A 24471-nucleotide genomic window follows, 5' to 3' on the forward strand; every position below is an offset into this window, starting at 1 on the left:
CCATCATTGCATGTGAAAATGTAGTCCCCGCTAGCCGCTCTTACCACCCCACTGTCCTTGTTTTCAGATGGGGAAACTGAGGCACGGACAGGTGAAGGGCCTCGTTTTCAAACCGCCTCACCGTTATGTGGGCAAATAGACGCACACAATTGTGAGTCTAATTTGCACATGCCGGGGAACGTCTCTAGGGACTTGGGCAGAAGTGTAGGCAGGGTGGCTAGCCCTGTCCACGCCCCCTTAAACTGCCCCAGCTCCAATGCTAGTTCAGCACACTAACACACTCACAGCTAGTGCAGGCATGTCTGCCTGAGCTGGGAATGCCACCTCCAGCGCCAGCGGAGACACCAGGACTACCACACTACCTAAAAACCACAGGCACTAACACTGGATGGCTCAGTTGGGGTGGAATTGAGAAGGCTCCCCCAGGGGTCTGTTCTGGGCCCAGCTGGCAGGATTGAGAGGCTGGGGAGGAGAATGTTGCCTTCTGCCCTGAAAGCTGGTTTTTGGCTGAGGTCCCCAAGCATGGCTGTGCATCCGTCTGCCTGTTGCCCTGCCAATGGCTCAGCCTACCTCCGGGGAGTCCCTGGCACAGGCCTTTTCTCACCGTGACTCTGGAGCTGCGCAGGCTCCGGCTGCCCCTCCGAAGAGGCTGCAGGTTGGTTCATGTCCCTGGTCAGGTCTATGTGAAATCCCGAACAGCGAATGGGTGCAGCAGTATGCTAGGCTACACGGGTTCCACCCGCCCGCATGCCCTTGCAGCTGGGCATTAAGCAACAGCACTAAGATGTTTGACTAGAAGGAGAATGTCACATGGCTTTAGCAGAACATCATCTTACACTCCTCTGGCACGTCTCTTATCTCTGATCAGACCCCGCTGGCAGGCAGCTTCGGCGCATCTCATCTCCAGTGTCCCGCATCATCCTGCGCCTGGGGCTGTGCACGGTTCAGCCACCCAGCAAGCACAGGCCTGCTGCAGCAAGGCTCAGAGCCGGGATCGAACGGCAGTGTAGACTGCTGGGACCCTTCTCACTCACCAGGTGTCAGCATCTAGCCGGCTACATTGCTATTTTTAGCCCCACCAGTGTGAATCAGGTGAGCCAGGCTTGGAGACTCGCTTCTGTGGGGCTTTTTTGCTGTGTAGACATAAACTCAGTTAAAAGAGCTGCTCCCTTTGATCTCACCCACCTGTTTCCTGGCCACTTTCACAGTTTCTCTCTAATGGCCCTTTGGGCCAGAGCCTCCAAAGGTATTTGTTCTCCTAATGGCCATGAAACCAATGGGAGTTAGGCACCTAAATACCAAGGAGGATCTGGGCTTTTGTTCTAGTGGTCACAAGTTAATTTGAATTTGGCCATCTGTCTGCCTTCCTTTGGCGTTTAAAGGGACAGGACGCCTTCTCATGGTGGGCATTTGTCTGAACACTGATGAGTTACTGATGGATTAGCACAGGGTACGGGGAGGACTCCCAGTGCCTTTAGAGGACGGGATGAGCCATCTGTCTCACGAGGAGAACGTGAGAGAGAAACTATAAGGGAGATTCAGTGCAGAGAAACAGGAAGTGGAGCCTGTAAGAAGGGATCAAATGAAACATCCAATTAGTGGGGGGAGGGGGGAATTGATTTGCCCCCCTGCAGTGTGAATCTCCCCCTTGAGCCAAATGCTGGATTGGGGCAGTGACGCCTGCCCAGTGCCGCCGGCACAGGGATCCATCTCTGCCTGGGGTCCATGCTCTCCACACTGTTGCTAATGATGGAGCAATTCCAGCTCTATCAAGCCAGAGGACTCTTTACCTGCCCTTTTATGACGGGCCTTAATGCGGGTCACCCAGAGGCAGGGGACCTGTGTAGATGTTCAGTGACTGAATGGACCTGGCAGGTCAGGAGGGTGAGAGCAGCAGGACTCTGGCTCAGGCTAGAGCCTGCCCAAGAGCGCCTCCATACAGCGCTGCGGACTGGATTCGGCTCTATCCCAGCAGCGTGAAGCCCTAGTTCAGTGAAATGATTCTGCATTTACACGGCCACAACAGAGCAGGAGCAGGCCCCAAAGCTCTTCTCAAGGAAGCCTGTTGTCCCTTTAAAATTGAAATCCACACCAGTTAACATCACTCTCCACCTGTCCTCGGGTAACCGGAGATGGCTTCATTGTAAAGTAATGCCAAATGAATTTGCTCCACTGCCTTGCCCTAGAAACACACACCGGGTGTCCATCATGGTGCTGTCTCTTAGCTGCTTACGGGGGCCCTGTTAGGGCTGGAGGTTTTATGGCATCAGTGGAGTCTCCCTGATTAGAGCTTCGCTCTCCAGCCTTCCAGGTCTGGGGCATTTCTTGGCTTTAAAACAGCAAGAGAAATGCAAAGCGTCTATTTCCGTGGCATCGGGCAGTGTTCAACAGGGGCTCTCTCACGCACGTGCTTCTATGCCAGGCCCATTCCTGGTGGTTTTTCCCTCAAGGCCAACAAAAGGAAAGGCAGCACTGGGGAGCTGGAAGGGGTTTGTGGGAACCACCTGTTTGCTGGACACGGCAGGTCTGTTAGATTCAGGTGACACACATTACATGCTGGGCTCAGGCCTCGCCCACACCGGGGATCTGTCCCCATTTCAGCCACTGCGATAGTTGCATCAGTGCAGAGCCCGCAGTGTGGACAGGGTAAACCCCTGCCAGCGGCAGTTTGCACCTGTGTAGCCAGTTGCCCTGCCTGCACCAGTGGGCCTGCTTTTAGCTCAGCCCCTACTGACAGATTATAACCTGAGCTGTGTCTTCTGCAGTCCAGCGCACCATTCACCCTCTGCTGAACTGCGCCCCAGGCTTTTGCTGTTCATTGAACACTGTTGCTAGCCCTGGCTGTGTGGTAGGAGGGCTGCCCCGTGCAGAGATGGCCACCTTGGGGCTCTTCTGTGTCCAGTGGGACCGAAGCCACCTGCTTCCTACAGGAAAGAAGCCCATTCCCAGCATTCCACAGTTAGGAAATTCCAGAGAGGCAACTCTCCGGTCAGTCAGGGGGCCATGGCCAGGGATCCTGAGGAGAGATGTTCCAAGCCCCCGGGCTGGGGTCTCTCCGGGGCCTGAGGAGCAGATGCAGCACTGCACAGATGTGAAGTACGTTCAGCTGCCGTCCCGCACTGAAAGCGGACGCACACACACACAGGCACACACACACAATACTGAATCCAGGAAGTTCCAGCCCACCCAGAGGCAGGGGAAGCGACTGCTCCAATGCTGAGCGCACCGTTCAAAGTCGGATGACCGTGAGAGCAGCAGCAGAGCCTTTCTGGGTGAGTCAAAGCTTCCAGCAGTAACAGGGCGAGACCGCTGCCCGGTGGTGATAGAACACCACTAAGGTGCTGGCACTGGGGTGGCTTTAAGCAGCCAGGCACCTTTGCACTGTGATTTCTGGCCTTAGTGGGGACAGTGCAAAGTCACAGCTGAGCAGCAATAGCTGCAGGGGGGGGAGGGGGAGGTGTTGGTCTGCAACCCCACTGGGAAGCCGGGGGAGAGCTGGCGGCCCAGGGCCCCTCCATTTGTCTGGGACTTGGTGGGTGAGGGGAGATTGTTCCCTGGCTTTTGTCTGAAGTGAGCCTCACTAGGTGGGAGGGGGAAGCTGCCTCATATTTGTGTTTGGCCTTTAAGGGGCAGAGTTTTTAAACGCACTTAGCTCCCATGTAGGCACCAAACTCTGATTGTCCAAGCAGCAGTGTGGCGGGGGCATGTTGGGAGCTCGCTGGACAATTTGGCCCCAGTTGTGGTGCTGAGTCACCTTGAAAGTCCATCCTACGGGGGGCAGGCCAGGCGTTGCCCCCTCGCCCAGTGCTCTGAGCAGCCTGCCACAGGCACCCCCCCAGACGGAGGGGATGACAGCTTAGGTCTACGCTAGGACATGCTGCTGGCTTAGCTGCATCGGGTACGGGGTGTCGAGGGGTGACCCCGCCTGGCAGAAGCCATAGTATAAACACAGTTATACCAGTCTGTCCCTAGTATACACACCGTCTATCCCTAATATCCTGGGGGCACTGGAATAAGCTATCCCCTACGCGCGGTTCGCTGGTATAAGCTGTGTCCGCACGAGGCAGGCTTTGCCCCTGGGTGTACCAGCAAAGCACCCCTCTGGTGGAGCTGGAATCTGAAGGCGATGGAGCAGGGCTGGTTTCCAGCGAGTGTCACCATCACACCTGCATCAGCATTTTCAAGTCCCTGGGGGCCATCAAGGGAGGCTGGCCCCAGCCGTGCTCCTAGGAAGCCTGCTATCTTGGCCAACGCACCCAGGACTGACGGCTATGTACACACTGCCACTTATTGTGGTATAACTGTCGCTCGGGGGGGGGGTGAATAATCCCCCACCCACCCAAGCAACGCAAGTTGCAGTGACCTAAGTGCCGGGTTAGCCAGTGCTATGTCGGTGGGAGAGCTATGCCGCTGGCGGGGGCTGGAGTAATGAAGTTGACAGGTGAGCTCTCTCTCGTCCGCTTAGAGCAGGGGTTCTCAAACTGGGGGGCGGGACCCCTCAGGGGGTCACGAGGTTACTACATGGGGAGGTCACGAGCTGTCAGCCTCCACCCCAAACCCCGCTCTGCCTCCAGCATTTATAATTGTGTTAAATATATAAAAAAAAGTGTTTTTAATGTATAAGGGGGGTCGCACTCAGAGGCTTGCAATGTGAAAGGGGTCACCAGGAGAAAAGTTTGAGAGCCACTGGCTTAGAGCCTGCATTAGCAATTGCATCACTGTAAGCTCGGCAGTGTACCAGAGCCTAAGAATGGAGCTAAAGACTCAAGCCTCCCTTGGCAGGGGGCTGTAGCACCCCTTGTCCTCTGTGGATCAGCACCGAGGGGCACCCCCGTAACACACACTCATCAGTGGGTTACCCTCCCTCCTGCTGGCGGCTGCCAGCCTAGGGCCAGATGCTGCCGGGGCAGTTACACACACAGCCTTGGCTCAAGCCTCACCCCGGGTCCCTCTCCTCCAGTCCAAGCAGGGACCAGGCCCTCTGCTGAGCAGGCCCTGGCCTTTGCTGGAGTGGGGATGGGACAGCCCAGACACAGCTGCCTTGCACACAAAGCCCTCTCTCCCCCAGGACTAACCCAGTGCATGGATCTGTGCACAGCAGCTGCACTCAGATTCTCCGCCAATGTGAGCCATGAGCCCAGGCTCGGGGTGGGGCTTGTGCAGAATGAAAGCAGAGGCACTGGGCACGGGAAAGCAAAAGGGCGAACTAGGGGAGTAGCACGGGAGCTCCGGCGTTCGGCGGCTTCCTTCCCTGGGGGAGCCGGCTCAGCCAGACGAAGTAAGTTTTCCCCCCAGCTGTCCTCCTGGGGGGCTTTCACATGGGCACTAGCCAGGAGCCACATGTGGCCAGGCTGTGAAAACCATCACCAAGGGAACGGGTACTGAGAACCGGAGTGGCCGAAGCGCTAGAGAAGGGAGTGGTTCTGCTCCTGCCCCCGTGAGGCCTCCCTGACCTGCTGCCGGGCACAGCCAGGGCTAGCCCATTGGGGGCCCTAAGCAGGAACACTTTGCCCCCTCCCCAATGTTAAAACAGGCAAGTTCTTATAATGAAAAGCGAATGGGGGGCCCCTGGAGCTGCTTAGGGCAGGTCTGCGCTATCGCTTAAGTCGAGCTAACTTACCTTGCTCAGGGATGTGAAAAGCCCCCCCAGCAATGCAAGTTTCACGCCGGAGTAATTACGCCGACGGGAGATGCGCTGCAGCTGTGCTGATGTAGCGTGGGAGCGTCTTAGTCGGCTCATGCCTAGCACCGGCTCTGTTGTCGTACCTCTGACGTGTTTTCCCCACTGAGCTGTTTGTGGCTAGAACATGGTGCAACCAAACCCTGGGTTTGCTGGGCGAGGTTCAGGCAGCAGCAGAGAGATGCTGACTGCGTAACAGTCGCATACCTCTAGCACCTATTGTCCTCTTCCGTGGCGACACCTGTGGACGATCTCCCCCCTCGGCCCGCCAGGGATCCCCCTGCTCCCCAAACGGCCCCACTCCTCTGCACACCAACACGTGAAGGAGATGCAGGAGCCAGGCCTAGCGGCACACTCAGCCCTGAGGGAGCTCCACAGCACAGGCCAGGCAGCCCTGGCTGATCTTTAAGCTCACACAGCTTCACCTCCTGGGTCTCTCCTTGGAGCATTCAGCATATGCCCCTTCGTGCACTTCCCACAGCGAGTCCACCCAGGCGGGATCCTGGGGAAGCCAGAGGGTCCTGCACGCACCCCCACTTCACTTCGCAGTCAGATGTGACTCTCAGCCAGCCAGTAAAACAGAGGTTTATTAGATGACAGGAACACAGTCTAAAACAGAGCTTGTAGGTGCAGAGAACCAGACCCCTCATCCGGGTCCATTCTGGGGCCCAGCGAGCCAGACAACCCTGTTTGCCCTCACTTCCTATCCCCAGCCAGCCCCAAACTGAAAAACCCTCCAGCCCTTCCTTTCTGGCCTTTGACTCTTTCCCGGGCCAGGAGGTCACTGATCTCTTTGTTCACCTTTAGCATCCCCTTGCAAGGGGGGAAGGGCTCCAGCCATTTGTTGCTAGGATACAAATTGTCAGCAATTTATGCACCCTGGAGACTTAAGAAATGCATAGGGGAAACTGAGGCACCCACACAGTATTCAGAGGAAACATTAAGAACAGTCCCACTTCATCACACAGAGACTCTCAGCTTCTCCTTTCAAAGAAAAGTAAGTTTCTAGCCCTCCCAGTTGTGTTGAAAGGCCCAAAAAGGTGACCCCGAAAGCACCTAAAACGTATCAGGCTGGATCTAAAAATCCTGTGATTTTTCTGGGGACGTGGCTCGTAGTTTTGAAGACTTGGGGCTAACACCGTACTAATAATGGGAGCAAGGCGCTGCCTTCTCTTCCAGGGTGCACACACCACTTGCTGCTGTGGCCTGCTCCCTGCTCGCCTCTCGCTGCACTAGCCTTGCTAACTGCAGTATTATTCCACTACCGAACTCTCCGGTTCCCCCGGGAGGTGGAGCAGGCAGGATCTGATGGATGGCTGGGGAAGCCTGCGGCAGAGAGGTTAGGTGTCTTGCTCAAGGCCCGACAGGAAGTGGGTACCAATGCTGGGGTTAGGCCGTGGCCTGTGCTCACCCCACTAATGTCACTCCCAGGCTCTATTCATTTATAACATCTCATCAAGATGAAGGAAAGCAGAAGCTGCCCAGTTTGCAGGGGAACAGTCCCCCATCCCATGTGACTTCCTCTTAAGAGCTGTGCTGCAGCTGGTGCAGCAGCCTCCTTATCTGAGGCTGTGGCTACACTTAGCACTTCAAAGCGCTGCCGCGGTAGCGCTTTGAAGCGCTAAGTGTAGTCAAAGCACCAGCGCTGGGAGAGAGCTCTCCCAGCGCTGTCCGTACTCCACCTCCCTGTGGGGAATAACAGACAGCGCTGGGAGCCGCGCTCTCAGCGCTGGGGCTTTGACCACACTGGCGCTTTGCAGCGCCGCAATTTGCAGCGCTGGAGAGGGTGTGTTTTCACACCCTGCTGCAGCGCTGCAAATTTGTAAGTGTAGCCAAGCCCAAAGGCAGCAAGGAAGTGGGGTTTCCTCCTGCTCTCTGTGTGGGTGGCAGCTGCAGCCAGCTCTAGGTACGTTACTGGCTGGAAGCCCTGGCAAATAGCCACTTGCAATTCCCTCCCAAGCCCTGCTGCCCCAGACATCCTCCTGCTCACCCCCTCTGCAGCGGGGCTCACTCCTGGTCCTGGCATTCAAGGCCCCAAGCAGCCCCACTCCTGCCTTTCTCTAGCTCCCCACTTTCCTTCCACCCACCTGGCATCATTGCCCCAGGCTTGTCCCAGCTCTGCCTTCGGCACCTTCCAGGCAACCCCGGCTCCAGCACGTCCTCCATGACCTGCTCTCAGAGCCTTCTGCCCCTCACAGGCCCATTTCCTGTAAGCCCTTCTCTTCTGCTGCCTCCTGCCAACAGACAGGAAATGATCCATCATCTGACTGTCTCCAAGGTAACCTTCCTGTTCCATCCTTTGGTATTTGCTCACAGCCCATCCCCTGTCTTTTCTCCATGCATTGCCTATTAAAAGTGTAAGTTCTTGTAGCAAGGTCATAGAATCATAGAATCTCAGGGTTGGAAGGGACCTCAGGGGGTCATCTAGTCCAACCCCCTGCTCAAAGCTGGACCAATCCCCAAGTAAATCATCCCAGCCAGGGCTTTGTCAAGCCGGGCCTTAAAAACCTCTAAGGAAGGAGATTCCACCACCTCCTTAGGGAACCCATTCCAGTGCTTCACCACTCTCCTAGTGAAAAAGTTTTTCCTAATATCCAGCCTAGACCTCCCGCACTGCAACTTGAGACCATTACTCCTTGTTCTGTCATCAGGTACCACTGGGAACAGTCTGGATCCATCCTCTTTGGAACCCCCTTTCAGGTAGCTGAAAGCAGCTATCAAATCCCCCCTCATTCTTCTCTTCTGCAGACTAACCAATCCCAGTTCCCTCAGCCTCTCCTCATAAGTCATGTGCTCCAGCCCCCTAATCATTTTTGTTGGTCCTTGTCTCCAGCCCTGTCTGTTGAGTGCCTGGGACTCCACTGATGCTCTCTAAACAATAACCATCCCCGAGGCCTTTGCTTATTACAGACCATCTGGCCGCTAGCTAGCACAACCCTGCGCAAGGAAGCGGCTCTCATGCTTGGCCCACTCCCTTGTGTCCACTCCCCACTGATTGCTGGTGGACCAGGTCTCTTCATCAGACTGGTCGGGATTAAGACTCACAGTCTCACAGTATTTATGCGCCCAACTCCTATTGCTTTCAAGGGGATTTAGGTGCCTAAATACCTTTGAGAAGGTGGGCCTAAAGCACCGGCATCGGTCTCCACTGGGACGGGAGAGGTGGACACAAATCTCGCCTCGGGTGATTCTGTTTTATCTCTGGTGTCCCCTCCCCACGCACCCTCGCCCGCTCGGGAATCAGTTCCTCACAGCCAGTTTGCTGTGCGAGCAGCACAGCAGATCCGTGAAAACAGATGCAGCCATCTAAAAATGGGAAAAAAACCCCAACAGTAATGCAACATTCTGGCTGCCCAGTGAGCATCCCAGCAAGCTAAGAAGGGAGGAAGTTAAGGTTCCAACACTGAAGGGTTATCTCAGCCATTCCACGCACCCAGGAGAATTTATTGTTTTAGGTGCAGGTGCACAGATTTAACCGACTCAGGGTTGAACTGTCGGGGACTCGAACCCCAACAGCGAAGTTCGTTGTCTGACCGCAGAGAGACCAGGCAACACCAGCAAGGTCCGATCAAAAGTTCTTTATTGATAAGTGCACGTATCAGTAAAGAACAGCTCGTATCCGAAAAGAACCAGCCCCCCCTCTACAGCTCAGTATTAGCTTATATAGACAGTTTTATTACGTCATAGATCATTCACTAGAGCAATCCACCCCCTTTGTCTAACAACTAGAAATTAGACACCTTTTAATATATACGCATGCCTAGTCTCTACAATATTGAATTGTTAATATCTCAACAAGCGCCAAAGGTTAGGAATGTGAGGGAGTTAAAAACACACTGAACACTAAACCAAGGAGTAAGTCAGAACTGTGAGATGCTTGTGTTTCTTATCGGTCCTTCAAACACTGTGTCTTAACACAACACAGCTGGCATCAGCTCCCTCACTTATCTTGCTCTTTCCCAGGGCTTTGTGAGACAATTCTGCCTGTCAGTATTTCACTCTGGGTTTTCCCAGAAACCTCTGCTAGCCTGATTTTAGTCAGGTTGGCACAACTGGTTTTGTGCTACATCTTTATTCAGGCCTAACAATCCCCCCTTTGTCCCTAGAGGACCAACGGGACTCTTGGGACAACAAATTACTGCTTGGCAGGGCACAACCGGGTTACGGTTTCTTCAGTTGCAGACGAAGCTACAAATCGCCTTCAGAGGTAACAGTTCATTGGTCTGGGGCACTGACTATAAATCAGGTAGGTATACCAAGGGGTCTAATGTCCCAGATGTCTCGGTAAACAATTCAGTCCCACATGCATCCTCCCCATGGACCCAGCAGGATTCGGTATGTGAAAGCTACACCCACCCTAACTGGTCCATATGCTTGGAAGGAGCACTATGAATATCCACACTTTCAGCCAGAAAGTGTCCAAGTATGTTTGCATGACCACAGATCAGATGGTACTCCTGATGCATCTGTAAGGGCAGTGGGCCAAGTCTGGTCTGGATCCCACTGCAATGCCTTCCCAGCCTCAGTGATATTCAGTACCATCTCTGTCAGTAACTTCTGGGTCATAGAACTAAGGGTGGAAATGACATGTCACTCAACAACTCCAGCCTGTACTGAAGATAGCTGAGCTGCAAAAATAAGGCTATTGGCCTTTTCTAGTCGGCCCAATTTCTTATCACGTTCTTGGCCTTTAAGAATATTCCAAATGGCTGTGTACCATTGGCCCCTAGACCACAGGGATTTGGTCAATCCTCTTTCTTTCCAGAGGAAATAACCCAGGCCCTCTGTTGTGCTAATCTAATGGCAGCCCCTTGTGAGCAATCTGGGTATGTAAAAGCGATCTGAAAACTGGATAAGGACAATGTTATTCAAAATGCAATGAGGGAGGCAATACATGCTGAAGGATTTATCCAAAACACAGGGCGCAGCCTGTAGAATAAACCCCAAAATCCAATTAATACCACAGTTCCAAATATAAGTCCCACAAATTTAGTCCTGCCAGTGTGTAATTCTTTGTTTCTTCACCAGGGTCAGTTCTCAATGTCCTTTCTGGTCAGGAATTCCTGGACTTTGGCAATGTCAGTGGAGTGAGTGTTTTTTTCTTCTTTCCCAAAACAGATGTAGTTTAGCATACTTGTCCTTTTGGCATGCTGTTCAGAAGCACAATAGAACTAGAAAAAAAAAATAGGCTTATCATCAGTAGGAGAATTCTTCTGAGGTGGAGGGGTCTTTTTGCAGAGAGAATCCTGGGTCCAAACAGTCAGTCTTTGGCACTTCACAGCGGTGTTGGTAGTCAGCAGGACTCAATACGGGCCTTTCCAGCATGGAGCCAAGGCAGTCTTTCGTTGATGGAGCTTTATGTAGACCCAGTGTCCTGGTTCCAAGGGGTGGGAGGGCTGCTAGGATCTTTGGGTTGTTTCTTCTTTACCTGTGAGAAAAGAAACCTAACACATTGCATTAGTGTCTTTGCAGAGTTTACAAATTTTATAGCTGCATGGGCAAATTTAAGTCCCCCCCTTGTTCCTTTTGAGGGTTAGCCAAGTCTTAGCTGTGAGGAGTGTCCTTGAACAAAGTCAGTGTCTCAGCTTTAAACTGAGCATGTTATCTATTTTTTTTTTCAGTCAACTTGTTTTTTTTTTTTTTCGCTTCCCTTCTCAGCTGTTTTTTTTTTTTTGTAACCTACAAAAGAAACTTTTACTTTTTACTTATGTACCGTTTGTTAACAATGAACACATACACATTGCTGTTTTACAGTACATTAGTCTTATCTAATATATGCCACATATACCATTTCACTAAAATAATGTTATTACAGAACTTGAGAACAACAAACCAAGACAAGCACACCCACTTCGATGAGTTCATTTAATACAAACTGTAGTCCAATAGCTGTCCACCATCCCCAGCCCTCTGGCTAGAAGTCTGAGGTAGCCAGAAGGATCCCATGTACAATATGGGGAGTGGGTTAACTTTCCATGTCCTTGCTTTCAAAGACTGTTAATATGCAAATTTCAATAACAATTGTCAATTAAAAGTTTTGGCCAAGGTAGTATCTTTCTCTTACTTAAGAAAATGTATAAGACTTTAGTATATCACATTTTGCTGATGTATCCAAACACTTTGTATTCTAAGTTGAACAAAACAAATATCTGCATTTTAATCCAACACTGCTGCTTGATTTTAAATCAGACCATCCCATAAAAATATTAAACACATCAATTTTGGCCACAAGACAACACCACAAGACAGAACATAGAACACAAAACACAATTTTTACTGTGCCAGCAAATCATGGTACGTTGAATGCTGTTCAGCCGGCATCAGTTGTCTCTGATTCTCTGAAAGACAAAAAACAGAAGTCTACCTCTTCTGGGCAGGCAATCATTACTAAAAATATACAAATACTCTTGTTGATTTTAGGCAAAACAAGGGAATTACCCCATATTGTCTTGTATGTGTTTTATAGGCAGCCCCTGTTTTAGTGGCTCCTATCTTATTAGTTAGATAATTTGCATTAATACAGATGCTTGCTGGCTCACTTTTTACTTGTAACTCCTGCTTGTAAACACTGAAAGAAAACATCATCACTCACAGTGCTCTTAGAGCCTAATACAATTTTAATTACATAGCAGTGGATACATTCTTCAGCTAATTTAACAAAATTGTTCATAGCCAAATGATTGCAATCTAATAATTTCTTTGCCTGAATTTATTTACAAACATTTCAAAGACACCAAGAACTTTTTACTTTAGTACATTTACAAAATTCAACTGCTGTTCCCTCCAGCAACTATAGAGTTAACTTTTCACTGTGCCTTAAATCACGTGCTTGTCCTTTCAACAACCACTTACCAACTCAGATCACCATGCCAAATATTCTTCTAAGTATTTGAACCCCTATGTGTATACTTACTTACTCCGTTCTTGTTTTTTTTTCACTACACCCTAAAAGTTTCCAACCTGTTCTCCAAGCTCTCTGTCTGTTGCCGGGCCGCCTGGGCCCGATCCTTTTTTTTTTTTTTTTTTCTGAACCGTTTCTTTCCATGGGTACCAACGTATTGCACTACCAGTTAGCTAGGAGGGTGGGCTTTTAAGTAGCCCCCACCCGTCTGGTCCTTTCCCTAAAACATTTCTACTCACAAAACTACTCGAGTCCTCCCCTGTGAGACTTGCCACCTGGGCAAAACACATGGCCCACTGGCGTTGAACTATTCATTTTCCTCTTGTAGCAAACACACTGCTGTTACGACATATGCTGAGCACAAATGGTTAAATTTTAACAAGTCCCTGAAGGACTGGTACTTGCTTAGCCAGGGCTTCCTTTTCTAACTGGAAATCCTGTCTCAAGGCCTGCAACTTGCCCTGGCGCAGGTTTGAGTTGCCGCCTGGTTCATGATCCATGCTCTTAATTGCTCAATTCTAGTTATCAAGTACACATCTCGGCCCTTTTCTCCAACTACTCTATTGCCCAGTCCTGCTACGACTGGGGGTAGATCCACCTGCCACCCTTCCGGTCAACCAGGGTGGAGAGAAAAATGCTAAACCCCTCTCCAGTTCTCAGACTTACTGCAGCTGAGAGTAGGCTCACCTTTAATCATGCAATCCTCAACATATAACACTAACAGTACCAAACAAAAGAAACACAAAATAACAAAGGTAAAACAGATAGATGGTGTAAATTCTATAGGGCTCCCCTATTCTCAATTGCTCACCAAACTGTGACAAATCTGTTACCAATTTATCTACTGCAGGACGTTGGGGAAACACACCATATAATCAAATTTTAAAGCTTAATTAAAAATAATAAAACAACAATGAAGAGTGTTGGGAACGCTCCCACATTACTCAGGAAGAACATGAATACTTTAACCCTTAAGCCACTTTAATACTCACACATGTCCAAACTGGCCACGTCTGTATAACGTTCAGAGAAGGGGAATAGGCAGACGGGAGATTATCCTGTATACAGCTTGTCCAGAATTTCCAACATGCTTCTGCTCTTGGGAGAGCTGTTTTTTACACCCTGGAATCTCCTGCAGTGTCTCTTTTAGAGAGTTCAGTTCAGATTCCAGCCCGTGGCTTCTCCAGTTTCACCAAGGCAAGCTGAATTTCAAATTAACCCGTTCCTAGACAAATTGCTCACACTGTGTCAGAGGCTTTACTTTGGTGATTAAAAGCTCCTTTGAGATATATGATCTTATCTAGATTGAAGGTACCTTCTAATGGGCATTGTTTAGATAGATTTTCACGCGTGTAAAGATTCCAATTCTTTAAATACCTGCAGGTTTTAAGACCATAATGTACGTACATGTAACATGCTGGGGTACCCTTAGGGGGTGAGGTGGAATATTTAGACTGTCCCTCCCCCATTTTCCACACACACACACACACACACACACACACACACACACACCAAGGCCATTATTTCCTATTACCACGATGCATCATATCTTGCTGCACAGTCAATAAATTCAGATGGCGTGAGCCCAAGAGAGACAGACGTCCCCACGGACAGTCTTCCTCCCAGTGTGGCTCTGGGGCATATGCTGGGGGATTTTTACAAGAGCTCTCCATACAGCTTTAAACATACAGCTCCAAAAGCTACCTGGTTCCAGAAATCTTCTTTCAATCTTTAAGTATTAGAGACAATGGGGCGTCCCCCAGGCACTTACTGCCAAATTGTTCCATTTTGTAAGGGGACTCTAACCCCCCTTCCCCGCGTCAAGGTAAAGGGACTCTAACCCCCACCTCCCGCGTCGAGCGCTCACTTACCTCTCCAGGGGACTCGAACACCTGGACTGGGACTCAAACCCAGGCTGGGACTCTAACCCAGACTACTTGGATCCTGTGCAAACCTGGACTGGGACTCTAACCCAGACCTGGACTGGGACTCTAACCCAGACCTAAGTTGTCAGGGACTCGAACCCCGACAATCTGCTCTGGGACTCTAACCCAGGCAACCTTAACCCTACTCAACGGGTAGGTGGATGTTGCTGGATTTCTACGAGCTTCAGCTGGTTCACAGAACTCGCCTTATCGCCGACGCAGAGATCAGATTACCAGGCAAGGCTCCTCTAAATCAGAGGATGCGCGCTGCGTTGCCTCAGAGTCTGATCCCCCGCCGGAGAGTCAGACAAAGTCCCGGCGGAGTCGCCAAAGATGTCGGGGACTCGAACCCCAACAGCGAAGTTCGTTGTCTGACCGCAGAGAGACCAGGCAACACCAGCAAGGTCCGATCAAAAGTTCTTTATTGATAAGTGCACGTATCAGTAAAGAACAGCTCGTATCCGAAAAGAACCAGCCCCCCCTCTACAGCTCAGTATTAGCTTATATAGACAGTTTTATTACGTCATAGATCATTCACTAGAGCAATCCACCCCCTTTGTCTAACAACTAGAAATTAGACACCTTTTAATATATACGCATGCCTAGTCTCTACAATATTGAATTGTTAATATCTCAACAAGCGCCAAAGGTTAGGAATGTGAGGGAGTTAAAAACACACTGAACACTAAACCAAGGAGTAAGTCAGAACTGTGAGATGCTTGTGTTTCTTATCGGTCCTTCAAACACTGTGTCTTAACACAACACAGCTGGCATCAGCTCCCTCACTTATCTTGCTCTTTCCCAGGGCTTTGTGAGACAATTCTGCCTGTCAGTATTTCACTCTGGGTTTTCCCAGAAACCTCTGCTAGCCTGATTTTAGTCAGGTTGGCACAACTGGTTTTGTGCTACATCTTTATTCAGGCCTAACAAACTATGGGAAAGTGTTGGGCTCATGTCGCCAGGCCAGCTGAGAGAGCTGTGGCCTGGTTACAAAAGCATAGAGTGACAGAATGCTTGTCTACACAGGGAAATGGACTGGCCTAGCCATAGAGGGCAAATTATTCTGGGCGGGTCAATTTCCCTGTGTCATCAAGCCCTTGTAGTGCACAAGTGCTGTATGCACAAAGCCTCAGTTGTGGAGTTAATGACCCAGCAACACTCGTTAGCTATTGTGCTCATTAAAGCACCTTAAAGAAACATCAGCTCACCCGTAAGCTGCATCCACATGCTGTGTCTGCAGTGGGAGTAACCCCTGGTGTGGGTTCTTGCCTTAGAGTTTTCAATCCATCCACAAAAACTGTTGTTATAGGGGGGTTAAGGACGCTTAGCAGCACTTTGTTCCCTTCCAGAACAGACAAGTTGGCAGCCAAAGTTGATCTGAGGATCAGAAGAAACACTTGGCTGCACAAGATAATGCACCAAGCCAGACCATTATAAGCTCACTGCCTGGCCTCAGCGCTATGTGCTGTGTCTCCCACCCTGCTCTCACTGCTGTGGGCCTGCGATAAGCACCAAGCCTGAATTTTAAAAACAGGACATTTCCGGGCAGCTGTATCTCAGGCCCCCCTTGATCAAATGACCCTAGAGTGACCAGACAGCAAGTGTGAAAAATTGGGGCGGGGGTAATAGGAGCCTATATAAGAAAAAGATCCAAAAATCTGGACTGTCCCTATAAAATTGGGACATCTGGTCACCCTAAATGACCCCAGGGCAGGCCAACCGAGCTGAACTAGCCTCGGATCTGGCATGCCAGCTTTCACTCTTCCTGTGAATTTCAGAGCACTGTGAAATGCTGCCTTTACAAAGAAACGCTGCTTCAGCCTGCGTCGCTAAGCCTGCTCCTGCTGGCATGCTGTAGCTACCACAATCACGTGCGCCACTCGGACAACCAGCCCAAAAGGCTCCTAACTGCTGACCAGTCGGATTTTGAAGCTGGCTCTTGGTGGCCACCGCTAGCTGAGCTGAGGGGCAGCCCAGTGATAGAAGTTGCATGTGAGTACTCCCTCTAGTTTTCCCCTAGGTCTGGGCAAAAAAGTGTAGTCAGAACCAGCACATTTGAAAATGAGGTCGTGGCGTGGGGACGGTATCTCGAGAACCCCTTTACCAGATGCCCCACATTTCCAATGCTAACTCTCATCTAGGCTCTCCACCGGCCTAGCAGTTTTCTGGCCAAGGTGACTGTGCGTGCGGATTTTAGTGCACTTAAAAAAATCACCTCTCAACTGAAGGCTCTGTGCAACCTTAATGATGGTGCTGCAAGAGCACCCCATAATAACATGACTGGTTCCCCCCTTTTACCAGAGTATGCTTCTCTTCACCATGGTCTCAGTCAATAAAGCCCAAGCTAAGGTGGCTTCTTTTGGGGCTGGATTCCAGAATTAGTCCGGAAATTACCTAGACCATTCAGTGTCCAAGGTGAGAGAGAATTATTTTTATTTTAAATCCCCAAGTTAATGAATAAGGCAACAATAAACTTCCATTGTGCTAAGGCACTAGGGTGACCAGACAGCAAGTGTGAAAAATCAGGACAGGGGGTGGGGGATAATAGGTGTTTATATAAGAAAAAGCCCCCAAATATCGGGACTGTTCCTATAAAATCAGGACGTCTGGTGACCCTATAAGTCACCTAGGTCAAGGTTACCACTACACTGAGTGACGGCTGCCCCTTTTCCCCCTAGTACTCCACAGTGAGACTTTGGGCACCCTGCTAGACTACCAGACAAATCACTTGTGATTTATGCATGATCTACCCGTTGGAAGGGACTGAGGCACCTTACTCTTGGGTGCTGATGGAAGTTGTTTTCTTTTTTTTAAACTATTTTGGAAGCTTTAACAATGTGACTTACAAATCCTTGCCGTGTAAATATCCGAAACAAAGCATTCCTGACAGCAGTTAGTGTTTGGAATACAGTCAGCAGAGCTTTTGAGAGATGTGAAAATTGTTAAAAGGTCCAGGCTAAACACTGCGCCGTTAGGAAAAGGGGATGGGAAAGAGGGACAGGTGACAAGCAGGATTTGCATATGTGATCTGCATATGTGATTTTATTGCTCGGCCACCTATAATGCAAAACAGTATCAGCTGTGTGTCTTGTGACTGTGGGACTGCATGGTGTTGTGCTGTTATTGGAGACATCGCATTGGTTATGTGAGTTTATACTGCAGCAGGGGTGGTGAGTTCCTGCGGTTGCTCAGGTTTCACATACCCTGACTTTTCGGTGTATTGTGAGCCTGATTTCAAAGCCTCCTGAAGTTTTTCCATTGACCTTAATGGGCTTTGGGTCAGGCCCTAAATTCCCTAGGTTGCTTTTTTTGTACCTACATAAAAGGAAAAGTCCCCGGGTGAAACCCTGGTCCCACTAACGCAGAGGTGAAAGTAACCTGGTCCGGTCCGGTGTAGCGGCAAGAGCCACTACGCTGTGCTGGACTGCACCGGCTTCCGCAGCGGGCAGCCCAGAGCCCTTTAAATCCCTCCCGCAGCTGCTGGGGCCGGGATGTAAAGGGCTCAGAGCTCCCCGCCGCTGCGGGCAGCCCAGAGCCCTTTAAATCCCACCCGCGGCTCCGGCAGCCGGGCTGGGGCCGGGATTTAAAGGACTCGGGGCTCCCCACAGCGGCAGGAGCTCCGGGTCCTTTAAATCCCAGCCCCAGCCCATCAAAGCTTGGGGTTCCCTGTGGCGGCTGGAGCCCTGGGCCCTTTAATTTGCCCCTGAACCCCAGGGGGCTCCCAGCCACCTCTGCAGCTGGGAGCCCTGGGTTGATTTAAAGGCCCTGGGGCTCCCAGCCACAGCCGGTGCCCCAGGGCGTTTAAATCTTGAGAGGCCCCGCCTCTTCTGCTTGAGGCCACGCCCCCCTCAGGACTCCGGCAGTACCGGTAAATCCTGTAAGTTACTTTCACCCCTGCACTAACGTCAATGGAACTTTCGCCTTGGTCTGCAGTGGGTCCAGGATTTCATCCCGCAATGGCAAGGGTGAGATGCGCTCTCCAGGTTCTTTGTTGCAAAGAGCCTGGATGCGTGTAGAAGTCAATGGCAATGAAGAGGAGCCTGTTGAGTGGCTTTCACTAGGTACTGCTGCTACTTGTGGGGAATCCATTCTCACTGAAAGACACCAGTGGGACTAAAGGTACCGGCTGCCATCAGGAGCCATTACCGGGCCAGAAATGGGAGCGTCTAAGCTGTGAATCTGCTCCATAGGCAAACCCAAATACCCAGAGGAACTGGTCCTTATGCACCCTGCAGATCCTGCCTTCTCTTTGGGGCCTAAGACGTACAGCAGACACAATCAGAGGTGTGACGGCAGCAGAGGGGTGACGGCAGACACAATCAGAGGTGTAATGGCAGCAGGGGGGTAACAGCAGCAGAGGGGTGATGAGAGACACGATCAGAGGTGTGACGGAAGACACAATCAGAGGGGTGACAGCAGACATACCCAAGCTAGCTTTGCACTAGCTAGCTCCAATAACAATAGCAGTGAAGTCATGGTAGCATGTGCTGTATCAATAACCATCCTGCCTGGGACCCTGTATGTGGACTTGAGAGATTAGCCCATGCTGCCGCAGCTTCACTGCTGTTGGTACTCCTGCTAACGAGAGCAAAGCTAGCTCAGGTCTGTCTGCACACTGGAAGAACTTTTGCTTGACTCCAAAAGAAGGATTGGAAAATTTGGTGGAAGGAATGGGAGCGCTGGGACTGGGAGAGCTTTTCTTGCGTGTGTGTGGATTAAATAATAATAGTTGCTAGCTCTTTCCCTCCGCAGATCCCAAAGCAGTCCAGAAAGGAAGAGCAGTATCATTATCCCCATTTTACAGATGGGTAAACGGAGGCACAGAGCAGCGATGTGATTTGCCAGGGTCACCCAGAAAGCCAATGACAGAACTAGGAATAAAACTCAGGTGACTCCAAGTCGCAGTTCAATGCTCTAGCCACTAGGCCACACTGCTGACACAAACAAACCAATGAACTTTAAACAGTCTGGGTAAAAATCCCTTCTGTTCCTGTCTCAGCAGATGTCACTTCCTTGGTACCCGTGATGTCACAACCCCGTCAGCTCCCCCATCACCTAGAATGTCTTCCAGGGTAGACCAGGCCAGAATTCCTAATGGAAAAACCCTGTCTCACTCCATTGAAGTCATCCTCGCTAACCTTCCCGTGCCTCGGTTTCTCCCCTGCCTCCATAGAGGATAGTCCTGCTGGGAGGGTACATTCCCTAATGCTCTAAGTGCTATGGACTATTACAGCCTGACCCTGCAGCAAATACCATCAGGCAGGGCTGAGAGCATAATGCAAGGAGCCTTTCCTGCCCAGACCTTTCAATAATATATGAACATTGTGTAACATCATCACACTCCCTTTCATCAGTCTGAAGAACTACAGCTGTGATGGACGTAGAAGCAGGGATCCTGGAGTGCAGGGAAGAGCCCCAGTTAGCCTGCAGACCCCTTCGAAGCAGCCCTATGTGTCCCCTAGCTAGACCTGGCCCTCTAGGAGAGCGTGGTTTTGCTGATGCAGGGAATTCCTTGTGGGGCGGGTAGAGAGGGCTCTGCTCAGGCACTGCTGTCTGTATATTCACCCCTGGCCTGCCAGCCCTTTGTTTGTTACTAAACAAGAAGTTCAGGAGATGTTTGTAAAAAGATGCATGTTTGAGACACCTGACCTGTTAGCTGAACCTGAAATTTCAGGTTCCCAGCCTTGTCTTTGTCCTGACTGTCTGCATGTTCCTGGCCTCCACTGGAAGGGAAGTTACTTGGCCAGAGAGCGGAGAGCAAGGTAGGTTTGATACTCCTTCCCCTTGCATGCAGACATCCAGGTGCAATGTCTAGGTTCTGTAACCAGAGGATAGCCTGGGGAGGCCAGGAATTGCAAACTGCCCTCCAGCTATGGAACTGGACAGGCTTCCACCCCATGAGTGGAACGCTGCCCCCAGTCCCTGCATGGAAAGGAAACCAGGCCAGGGCAGAGGCAGCCTGTTGAGCCTGGCCCAGGATCTGTGATTAAGTGGACAAAGAGGCAGATGCAACAACTGACTCCTGAATTTACTTGGTGCGTTAGACTCTTTCCCACCGCTGTGTCCTCTCTGTAAGAACGTAGTTTTCAGCACCCTGTCAGTGTGCGGTAACTGGCCGTCTGCGTTCTTGTGCAGGAGTGCGTGAGCAAAGGGGCGTTGGGAGCTCTGCTGTGGTGTCACACCTTGGTCCACAGGAGCAGGATCCCTCCCCTGAATATGAGCAGCAGGTTGTTTCCTATCTGAAAACAGGGCACCAGTCACCTGGAGATGTCATTGGTTGGTTTCCTCCAGCACAGCTGTCCAGCAGGGCCGCCCAGAGGATTCCGGGGGCCCGGGGTCTTCGGCGGCGGGGGGCCCTTCCGTTCCGGGACCCGCCGCCGAAGTGCCCCGAAGACCCGCGGCGGGGACCCCCCCCCCCCGCCGAATTACAGCCGAAGACCGGGCTGCACTTCAGCGGTGGGTCCCGCTTCGGCGGTAATTCGGCGGCGGGGGGCTCCCGCCGCGGGTCTTCGGGGCACTTCGGCGGCGGGTCCCAGAACGGAAGGGGCCCCCCGCCGCCGAAGACCGGGCTGCGCTTCGGCGGCGGGTCCCGCTTCCCCCCCACCCCAGCCCCAGCCTCTTACCCCCGGCTCCCTCCTCACCCGGAGTCTCAGCGCCTCGCCGGAACAGCTGCAGCGTGTGGCCGGCGGGGCCTGAGCTCCGTCCCGCTCAGAGCCGCATGGGGAGGGGGCGGGGCTGGGAGCTCCACGCCGAGCGGAGGCAGCTGAGCTCAGCCTGGAGCTCCCAGCCCCGCCCCCTCCCCACGCGGCTCTGAGCGGGGCGAGGCTCAGGGGCCCCGGCGGAGACTCGGCGCTTGATGTGCTGAGGCTCCAGGAGAGGGGCGGAGGCGGGAGCCTCCGCTGTTCTCTTGGGGGCCCCTGCGGAGCCCAGGGCCCGGGGCAAATTGCCCCCTTTGCCGCCCCCTCTGGGCAGCCCTGCTGTTCAGGCAGGCTTAGTAGTATTGGCATCTTGTTAAAGGTCTCGATTCTTCTCCAATGACTAGCTGAACTTCAGGCCAATATTTGTGAAATGGGGCAGCTATTGTGGGCACCAGCTTTGAGACCCCTTGGCCTGATTTCCAGAGGTGTGGAGCGCCCTCAGATCATGGACTGGTGGGGCAGTTACAGGCAATGTAGGCAGGGGAAGTGCCTGGAATTCTCTTTCAGGTCATTCTGTGAGAACCTGATGGGGCTCTCTTGCACTTAAGTCTTGCGCTGGGGTGGGACCCGTCATGGACATTCAAGCCCAGCATTTTATGAGGCCTGGGTGTCCTTTTGCAGTTTTTTTGCAGTATGTCATCCTGAGAGCAATGCAGGATTGCAATAATGTCACTATAGGTCCCCCGGCCTCCAGCTCCAAAGAGCTCCCCTCTCATTGCAGGAGTCCTGGGCTGGAGGTAGGAGCCCGATGACTGAGCCAACCATGTCTTATAAACTTGCACCCCCAGATTAGCACAAAGTGGTGGGATCAGGGGAGGGATAGCTCAGTGGTTTCAGCAGTGGCTTGCTAAACACACAGTTTGTGAGTTCAGTCCTTAAGGGGGCCATTTAGGGATCTGGGGCAAAAATCTGTCTGGGGATTGATCCCCCTTTGAGCAGGGGGTTGGACTAGATGACCTCCTGAGGTCCCTTCCAACCCTAATATTCTATGATCGACACCCACCTCCCCTGCTCTCCCCAGGCATGTACACCCTTTTCCCCTGCCTATCCTACTGAATAGATCTGGAGAGCAGGATTAGTGATAATTCTCTGCCCTTATTTTTCAGAACTGAACATTCACATCAGCAGAGGCTGGCACAGGGAATCTTCTCCCTCTGAGAAACCCCCAAAGAATTACCCTTTGTCAAAATGGCAGCTCTCCCCCACTGCTCTCAACCATATTGCCTCCAGGGCAGGCTGTGAACTGAGGACAATGACAGACAGTGGCCGTTTTGCCAACGGGCAGTTTTTAGTGAGTTTTTCTGAAGACATCCCATCTTGACTTAAGAAATTGTCAGTGATGGGGAATCCACCTGGTAAACAGTTCCCATGGTTAATTGCTGTCATGGTTAACAATTTACGCCTTTTCTCCAGTCTGAAATCCTACATATTTCTTTTCAAAAGCTACTCTTTGCACCGGATCTGCTCCAGATTCATCTCCCTGCCAATTTTTGCCTAGATAGACAATGGCTAAGATAAGATCAAAAAGGACCTCAAAAAAAAATGATGCCAAATGCTAACTTTCTAAAGGCTCACTTTTAAATCCATTTTCACTCCTAAAATAATAGATTGATTTGTAAATTCTTGCAGAATTTGGCCTCCACTCGGAGTGAGTGCTGTAATTTAGCGGGGATAGGCTGTGTTCTCTAGACGTAATGAACAAGTTGAATCCTTGCTTTAAGAACACAATTCACTCAGCTTTAACTATGGATCCATGACTGGCACCTCCAGAACTCTTTAGATAGAAGGTGTCCCAGCATGCCTGGCCCCTTTAAGGGGAGATGGGCCCAGCCCACCTGTGACTAATAAGTTACCTCCTCACAGGCTGTGGGGCCAGGGCATCAGGTGATAGCTTGAAAAGAACCTGGTCTTTATATAGGCCAGCAAGAGCTCAGTCAAGAGTGGCTGGGAGCCTGATGCTTGCAGGAATTGCTGTGGTCAGGGAAAGAACCCAGCGGTCAGGTGACTCCCCGGTACACAGGTTGGGGGTGAGAGCTGCAGGAAGTAGAAAGGTTCCTATGGGAATCCCTGGCTCTGTGCATTGGGTGAGGGAAGAGCTTGTAGGAGCTGGTGCCGGGCAGAGGCAGTACCCTATTTGGGGATTTTGCCTAAGTTCTTGGTTAATCAATAAGTGATGCCTTGAGGGAAGGGCCTGAAACAGGCTCTGGTGTGGTATCTGTCCTTCCTGGGCTGGCGAGGTAGCCCACTGCAGGTGGAGGTGTGACTGTGGCACGGGTCACAATACCGAGCAAGCGAGCTAGCCCCAAGCTGACAGGGCTTCACGGCTATTGCTTTCAAGCTAGCCACATCCAAGCTGGCTGGGGGATGTCTATAGGAGCTGCAGTCACCCCTCTGGCTGCGGGATAGCCATCCCTACAGAGGCTATCGAAAAGAAAGGGGTGTGGGGGGGGCTATTCCTGTACCAGGCACAGGGAGGAATGTGCTTAAAACGAATAAAATGATGCTGCAGTGAGACCACTTGCCCACATCTCACACGGGTAGTACCCAAGGCCCGTGGAGGCAGTTTCCTTCATCCCATTGCACATGTCTCTGCACCAGTAACAGCCAGCAGGTATTAGAAAGGGCAGGGTGAAGGGCTGTAATGTGTTTCGAGGGCATCTGCATCATTGGCTGAACAATTCCACAACATTTGCAATAAGTGACTTAGCAAGTGTTGATTGCAGTCCCTGCCCATCCTCCCAAGGCAAAAGGGAAGCTAGAGAGCACTAATAAACCCTCCTGCTACCCACTAGCACCTGACTGGGGTCAGGGTGAAACTTCTGTGGGCAGGTTTGTCCATAATTGCTCATTAGGGGATTTCTTGCACCTTCCTCTGGAGCAGCTGGTGCCAGGAGCCTGGGCTGGCTGGATTCATGTGCTGAGCAGTTTGGGGTTCCTATCTACTGATGACCATCAAATGCTGTGAGCAAGACCCTGCCATTTGTTGTATCCTTGGGGCAGCCGGTGTAGGAAGCAATCACTTGAGGCCAGAGAGCAGACAGCTAACCAAAACCTCCATTTTATTTACAGAAACAGAGAGCTCACTCAGCCGGTTGAAACCGGCTGAGCTATCCCTTAATAGTCTAACTCAGTTGCCATAGTGACAAAACCCATGACAACCAAATACACAACATATTCCTCCCCCCCTAATAAGAACATCCCCTAAATAAAACACACACTAAACTAGAGAAGGAGGGTAGACTGCCTCCATTCCCGGCTAAACCCTGG

At 51.3% G+C, this 24471-nt stretch overlaps 1 protein-coding gene across 5 annotated transcripts in view; it reads left to right on the forward strand.

Moving 5' to 3' along the window:
• Window positions 1-2915: 2915 nt before the first annotated feature.
• LOC123370187 (alpha-1,6-mannosyl-glycoprotein 4-beta-N-acetylglucosaminyltransferase-like) overlaps window positions 2916-24471 on the forward strand; it is a 32451-nt gene continuing 10895 nt past the window's right edge. Inside the window, exons 1-2 of one of the 5 annotated variants that reach the window (XM_045016490.1) lie at window positions 3224-3272; window positions 16285-16498. The gene's annotated coding sequence lies outside the window, so the exon portion shown is untranslated. Of the gene's footprint in view, window positions 3273-4775; window positions 5279-16284; window positions 16499-24471 lie in introns of those variants that run through there. The other 4 variants (XM_045016489.1, XM_045016488.1, XM_045016491.1 and 1 more) reach the window with 4 other exon arrangements.

The sequence above is a fragment of the Mauremys mutica genome, chromosome 4, assembly GCF_020497125.1.
Source record: "Mauremys mutica isolate MM-2020 ecotype Southern chromosome 4, ASM2049712v1, whole genome shotgun sequence".
In the NCBI taxonomy this organism is placed as follows: Eukaryota; Metazoa; Chordata; order Testudines; family Geoemydidae; genus Mauremys; species Mauremys mutica.